The sequence below is a fragment of the Populus euphratica genome, unplaced genomic scaffold (assembly GCF_000495115.2).
Source record: "Populus euphratica unplaced genomic scaffold, PopEup_1.0 scaffold150.1, whole genome shotgun sequence".
Taxonomy (NCBI): domain Eukaryota; kingdom Viridiplantae; phylum Streptophyta; class Magnoliopsida; order Malpighiales; family Salicaceae; genus Populus; species Populus euphratica.
Window position 1 is genome coordinate 35,029 of NW_011499998.1, and position 7,287 is coordinate 42,315.

Below are 7,287 nucleotides of genomic sequence, written 5' to 3' on the forward strand. Positions count from 1 at the left end.
ATTAAGTTTGTAGAGAATTTAGCTTTGTAATTTTTTTTGTTTTTTATTAACAGAAAAGCTAAATTATATGGCGAAAGCACTGTATCTTTCCCCACAAAACACTGTGAATTACACAAATCATTTTGTTTAGTCTCTAAGTTTTTTAATCATAAACACAACTTTTTTTTTCTATCATGAAATATTGACATCATCATACCTTTAGTTTTTATTACTTATCTAGCATTAATTCACAATTATAACACTACCAAGTACATTTGTTTTATAAACTCGTGGCAGCGTGCATAATACCATCTCGTTAAAAGCTAAAAATTAAAAAAAAATTGCTAAAATTTAATATGTTTTGTATATTTTGGATCGTTTTGATGTGCTGATGTAAAAAATAATTTTTAAAAAATAAAAAAAATATTATTGGCATGCATTTCGGCATAAAAAGTTATTTGAAAAGCAACCGCAACTACACTGCCAAACAGGCTCTACATGGTATGGCTAAAACACTGTGTATACACCGCTATTTATCCAATCATTTTATGATGGACTAGCTTTTTTTTTTTCTCAATTTGATTCTTTTTTTTTTTTTTTGCGTTATCTCATTTTTTTAAGCTAAATTTAAGAACAATTGAATTAAATTTGTTGACTAATAACAAAATTAAAAAATAGGGATCAAAGTAGAAAATAAGCCACAAATTGATGATGGTTTCAAAATTCACATAAAAAAGTTTAATTTAATCCTCAAACTTTATAAATTATAAATATTTAGTCCTTCAATATTTTTTTAGTTCAATTTTGATACAAAAATTTATTTTTGTTATTTTTTAGTTCTTGATTTGAGAGAGAAGAGAGAGATCATCTTATCTTGGTATTAGAAAGAAAAATGTTATTGACACAGATTTAAATTAATATCAATTATTTTTTAAAATGTCAATTATTTTTTTAGTTATTTTGTATGCATTTAATTTTTACAGAGATGATTCTAGTTCATCTATGAATGTTTTTTTATGTTCTATATAAATAAAAAATAATTATTTTTTGATAATATTTCTAATATGTGTAAACTTACATAATATTTTATTTTATTTTTATTTTATTCAATTAATTTCATGTGTATCTATTCCTATTATCATTTGATTAAATAAAAATTGATTTTGGTATAAATAATCATTTAACACAACAAGGTGAAATGACCATATTGCAATATATATATATATATATAATTCTTTCATTTTGGTCTTCAATTATTTTTAATATTTTTTTATTTCTTAACGCATATAGTTTTTAATTTATTTGATTAAGTATATGCTTAAATGTTTTTATTTATACTTATAATTTTTTATATATATATCAAAAAACTTGCATATGCAATTTTTTATAGAAAATAGAAATATCTTACCCATGATGTCGAGAGTATAAAAAACTAATATACTCTGGATGAGATAAGCTATCGAATGCAAAATGTATAATGTAATTTATCTATATCTAAATTATGCAATTTTAACACTCGGAAGATATATAAATTTGAAGTTTTGGATTTACAAACTCTAAAATTGACTATTTATGTTGAGTTGTTTGCTAAAAATGTGGGTGTAGGGGAGAGTTTTCATTTATTTATTTATTTATTTCATTTCATTAAAAAAAAAATGTAGATATACGATTTCACATGACACCCAATGATTCTCTATGGAATCCACCATATCTCTACAAAAGCCATCGAAACTCATTGGTGAAGACAACATTTAATAACGCATTGTACACCTTATTTTAATTTCAACCCTTGGCTGCTTCCCATATTTCTCAACTCTAGTCTGCCTAGTATTGATCGTAAGGAATATTTAAAAATATTATAACAGTTGTGGTGTAAAATATATTTTTAGAAATATATTAAAATATTAGAGGATATGCCTAGCCTCTAAATATAGTCCAAACGTCACGTGTTTCTACGTTACTTGTTTTTTATAATAATAATAATTTTTTAAAAATTTATTAATGATAAAAATAATAATACTAATAGTAATTTTTAATTTTATCTTTCAAATCAAATCTTTAATTATTAATATTAAGAATAAATGTTTTTCTAATTTAGTAATTATTTCATTAATAATATTGATTATTATAAAAATAATAACATGTATAACACAAAAAAATAATAATTTTAATTATAATACTTTTGATTATGGTAAAAATAATAATATTCATAACACAAAGAATACTATTTGTAATTCCAAGAATATTTAGAATATAAATAATAATATTCTTTTATATTAAAAATTTGAATTATTATAAAATTAATAATATCATTGAGATGAATACTTTGTATTCTAAAAAAAAAAATATAAACAACGGATGAATACTTTGTATTCTAAAAAAAAAAAATATAAACAACACAAATTATAATGTTTTTTATATTAATACTTAGAATTGTTGAATATTTTTAATAATATTACGTCGCCGGCTCACTTTTTATTTTTATAAAAACTTCCATAAAAATTTATAATATAAATAATATTAATAAAAATAAAAATAAAAATATTTCTAAAACAAATAATAATATTTAGAATCTTATGACTCATGAACATTGAGTCTTGATAAAGGACCTAATAGAATTGGGTCCTCACAGTAAACTCATTGATCATGCGTTCTGACGTCCGATCCATTCCCCTTGAGTCCTAGCCATAACTCAAACGCCACCTATCTCTAATGGGGTGCGATCATGGCTCACCCAGCGTAACCAAGCGCCACGTGTGTGTCGGGAATGCCCAACCTATATGCAAGAACCCAAGCGCCACGTTTGTGCTAGGATGTGCCCAGCCCCCAAACAAGCAACCCAAACGCCCTCTAGCCTGGCACTTGGGTCCTATAGACTGCGACATCCCTACATGGCCCCACCAACATGTAGTCTATAGTGAAAGCACTTACAATCTATAGTACCCAAACTACAGTATATAATAGTACAATCCACAATGAATTCACTCACAATAAATAGCATTCTGCGCTATAATGAAACACTGATCAATTTTAGTTTTATATATATCTTAGAGAGGTGATGTATTATTCATTGTAATTGTAATAGTATTTTTTATATATATTTTTTTTCTTTAAGTCTATGCTTTTTTCCCCTAATTTCATTGTTTAAAATTTAGTTTATTAGAAATTAGACTTTATAATTTATTATGGTTTGCTTTCTATATAGTTATTTTAGTCTATGATCCATATCATGAATTTAACGAGTTAGCTCGTTTAGCTTGATTTTTTTTGTCTCATTTTTTAATTGGTATTTTTTTCTAGTTTTATTCTTCAATATCTTCAACAATTGTTTGGTTAGGAATTGTTCTTTGTCAATTATTTTGGTTTGTTTTCTATAAGATTATTTTGATCTCATAACCTTAGTTAAGGGCTTTGCGAGTTAACCCGATTAGACTTAGGTTGTTTTATCATGTCCTTTTTATATTATTTTTTTTTTAATTTCATCGTTCAAAAATAAATTTATTAGTAATTGAATTTTATAATTTGTTGGATTTGTTTTATATAAGGTTATCTTAGTTTCATGACCTTGGTCGTAGGCTTGACAAATTAACTAGATTGACTTTGCTTGTTTTCTTGATTTACTTTGCATGAGATTATCCTGGTCTCATGACTTGAGTTATGAGTTTGGTGGGTTAACCCGAGTTGACTCGTGTAATTTTCTTGTATTATCTTTTTAAATTGATTTTTTTTTTAATTTTATCATTCAACATTTGATTAATTGAGAATTAGACTTCATAATTTATTTTAATTTATTTTCTATGGGGTTATCTTAATCTCATGACCTGGATCATGGATTTGACAGTTAATTTGGATTGATTTTGATCTTTTATTTTTTATTTTTTAATTATTATTATTTTTTAATTTCATCTTTCAACATTAAGTTGATTAAGAATTGAACTTTATAATTTGTTTTGATTTGCTTTATATGAAGGTTATCATAGTCTCATGTCCTAGGTCACTGATTTGAAAGGTTAAGCTGGGTTATCTAGGTTGCATTTGGACTAGTCAAATCAATTAGGTCACTTTTATTCAACTCTCACATGATTTGATTTTTTTTTTTTGTAATAAAAAAATAATACAACTCGCAGCATAGTGTCGATCAATGAGATTAACTTCAAAGACTTATGTCTCGCAAAGAGCACCAAAATGATAACTAAACTTTATGCTATCACTTGATATTCTCATAATTTTTTTTAACTAAAATGATTTGATTATTCACAAGATTATTATTATTTTTTATTTAATAACTAAAAAGCTTTTAAATTAAATATTACAAGTTTTTCATAATAATAAATAAGTATATTAAATCAAGGAGAAATTGCACACCTAGGGTCAGCCACATAGGAACTTTTAGGAAATGGATTGATTTAAACAAAAATAAGTTATTTGTTTGGCGGAGACTTGATTTAAATTAAAAAATAAATAAGGTATTGGACAGACACTTGATTTAAATGATACATAAGTTAGTTGTTTGGACATGAACTCAATTTAAATGAAGAATAAGTTAGTCATTTGAACATGAAATTGATTAAATGAAGAATAAGTTCACCATAATAATGGGGACTTGGATGAATGAATGGAAATAAATAAGTCATTTGTTGGGACAAGGATTCGATTAATGAATTAGAAAATAATAAGATATGATAGTTAAATTGGATAGGGACTTGATTAAATCAATATCTAAGTCAGTTGTCTAGACGATGATAAATATATTATTTGTTGTTATAATTTATTTGAAAATTTTAGGAGAAAAATTAAGGATATTTCATTTATGTGGGATAATGTAATTTTAAGGGTTGTTAATATGATTACAAATGTTAATCTTTTTATTTATGAAATGTGTAAGTCAATATTCAATATTTCATTCATTATTATATATGTTACAAGTTCATTCAGATCTCTTGAACAACATTGACTTTGTCCTTTAATTCACTAGTTTTTATAAAGGTATTAATCTCATATATGAGATGTTATAATCTTCATTTTGTTTTTGCATGTAAGTTTAATGTAAAAGGACTCTAAATAATCATTTTTGAGCTCCTTTAAGAAATTTATAATATATTATATGTCATATATGTAATTAAAATTGGGGATTATAGAATTGTTAAGAAGTGTTAAGAATTGTCATAAGAATATGTTTCAAGATCATTAATTAGAGAAATGCAAAAATTATATGGGGGTATATTTGAGACTACGTACGTGGTGATAAGGTTATTTTGTAAAGTGGTTTTATGCAAGCAATAACATGATGAAAGTTTAGGTAAGGTACTATATAGGAAAATCTTTACCCTTTTATAATGATAAACCATTGGTAGGTTGCAATGTATATGAAATGTGTTGTAGGTGTCGACCTTGATATTAAAATTTATATAGGATAATATTTAATGTTATGTTTGGATGCAAGAGACCTGTGTTGAAATTGATAATCTAACAATCCATAATTTAAACATGTATGTATATCATAACATTTCATTTACCATATGACTCATATTGAAATATAATATGTAAACCATGAGATAATGGAGTAAGAGAAAGGTATGAGAAAATTACCTTCTTTTCATGTATATGATATTATTAAATCATTAGAAATGCATCAAAAATTTAGGGATGTTATAGTCGATATTAGAGCATCTAGATGTGATTCAGTAGACTGACGTGATTAAAAAGTGACTTTACTAATGAGTAATCAATGCTTATTACATAATGGTTCATATTAGAAGGGTAACTCAAACCGACCCATCTTCTATTGATAGTAGAGAGGATCACATAGGAGATCCCTTAGGAGATACTACTTCTCATTCACCAGTTGTGCCATTATAATTAGTTTAGGGGGAGTTTATTACCCCAAGAGATATCTCCCCATCATTGCCATCAGGGATGCCATAGTTTGAGGCATCCAATAGGATGAGACAATCCAATAACCCATTGTTTATGGCACTACCAAAAGCATCTATATCATATTAGGATCCTACATTTGAAAGCAAATTATGAGGCTATTATATTAGGTATGGTGAGAGTGATAAATGTTGTGAGCAGTGAAAATACCATCACTCTAGTACATTAAATAAAGAATATAACAACAAATGAGATTTGTCCCATTCATGGAAAAGGAGGATGTAAAGGTAGCCAAACATTAGCTCTAGAAGGTAAGAAAATCTCCCACTTAGATTCCTATCTAGAGGAAGTATGGGTCAATTATATGGCATGAGTACTCTTTGATAGTGCATATTCATAGTAGGCAGTTATGTGAGAGAGAAAAACCATGAAAGTGTTATTATTGATGGACTTTTAGACTAAGTTTGAAACTAAGTATTACTTTTGGTAGCATTACAAGAGTAAGGAGCATAAGTTTCTTACTTTTAGTAAGAGGAAGTATGACAGTATTAGAGTATAAGATATGATTCTAGAATCTCTCAATTTTTCTTTTACTTTCATTCCTCTAAGTAACATCAGATTAAAAGGTTGAGAGATGAGTTTAGAAAAGAGTTAAGAAAAGGGTTAGTTATAATTTGATTAAGGATAGCCAGGGAACTGATTGAGGTTGCCCGCTATTTGGAGGTAGTGCTTGATGAAAAGCAACAAAAAATGGATAAACATGAATAATAAAATTTATAGAAGAGGAAAGAGCTTGCATCTTACACAAGTAAACCATCCCTTCTAAATAAGATAAGGGGTGGTGGAAAGTGGCATAGTCAGTTATTTAAAAGATGGAGAAACTTTTTCTTAAGAGTACCAATTATCAGGTTTTCTCAAGATAATAGAGGAGCATTCCAAAAATAATATAGGGACAAATCGAGAAGGGAATTTATTTAGAACGACCATTCATTGATCAATTATTTTCTTATAATATGATATTTGTAACAGAGCACATCCTAAAGATTATAAGATGACAATAAGAAGATGTTTTATTTTCTAACAAGAAGGGCACTATTGGAGGAATTACAAAAGCCTAGAAAATAAGTGTTACTTGTATGGTGAACTGAGACATTTTAAAAGTAACTGTCCAAATTAGACTTTAGTCCAAAGCTAATAATAATTTGTTACTATAAATAGGCTAATAAGGGATTTGTTGAAGCCTACCCAATCAAGATCAAGTACTAATAGGGGTCAGCCTCAAGTTTAAGGGTATATGACTCATGATTAGTACTTAAAAGTGCACTTTTATCAAGGTTTTATATCATCATTTTGCACTTGAAGTATCAATAACTCCTTAATTAAAGCATGTTTTATAATAATATATCTAATAATATAAGATACCTTTAATTTGTG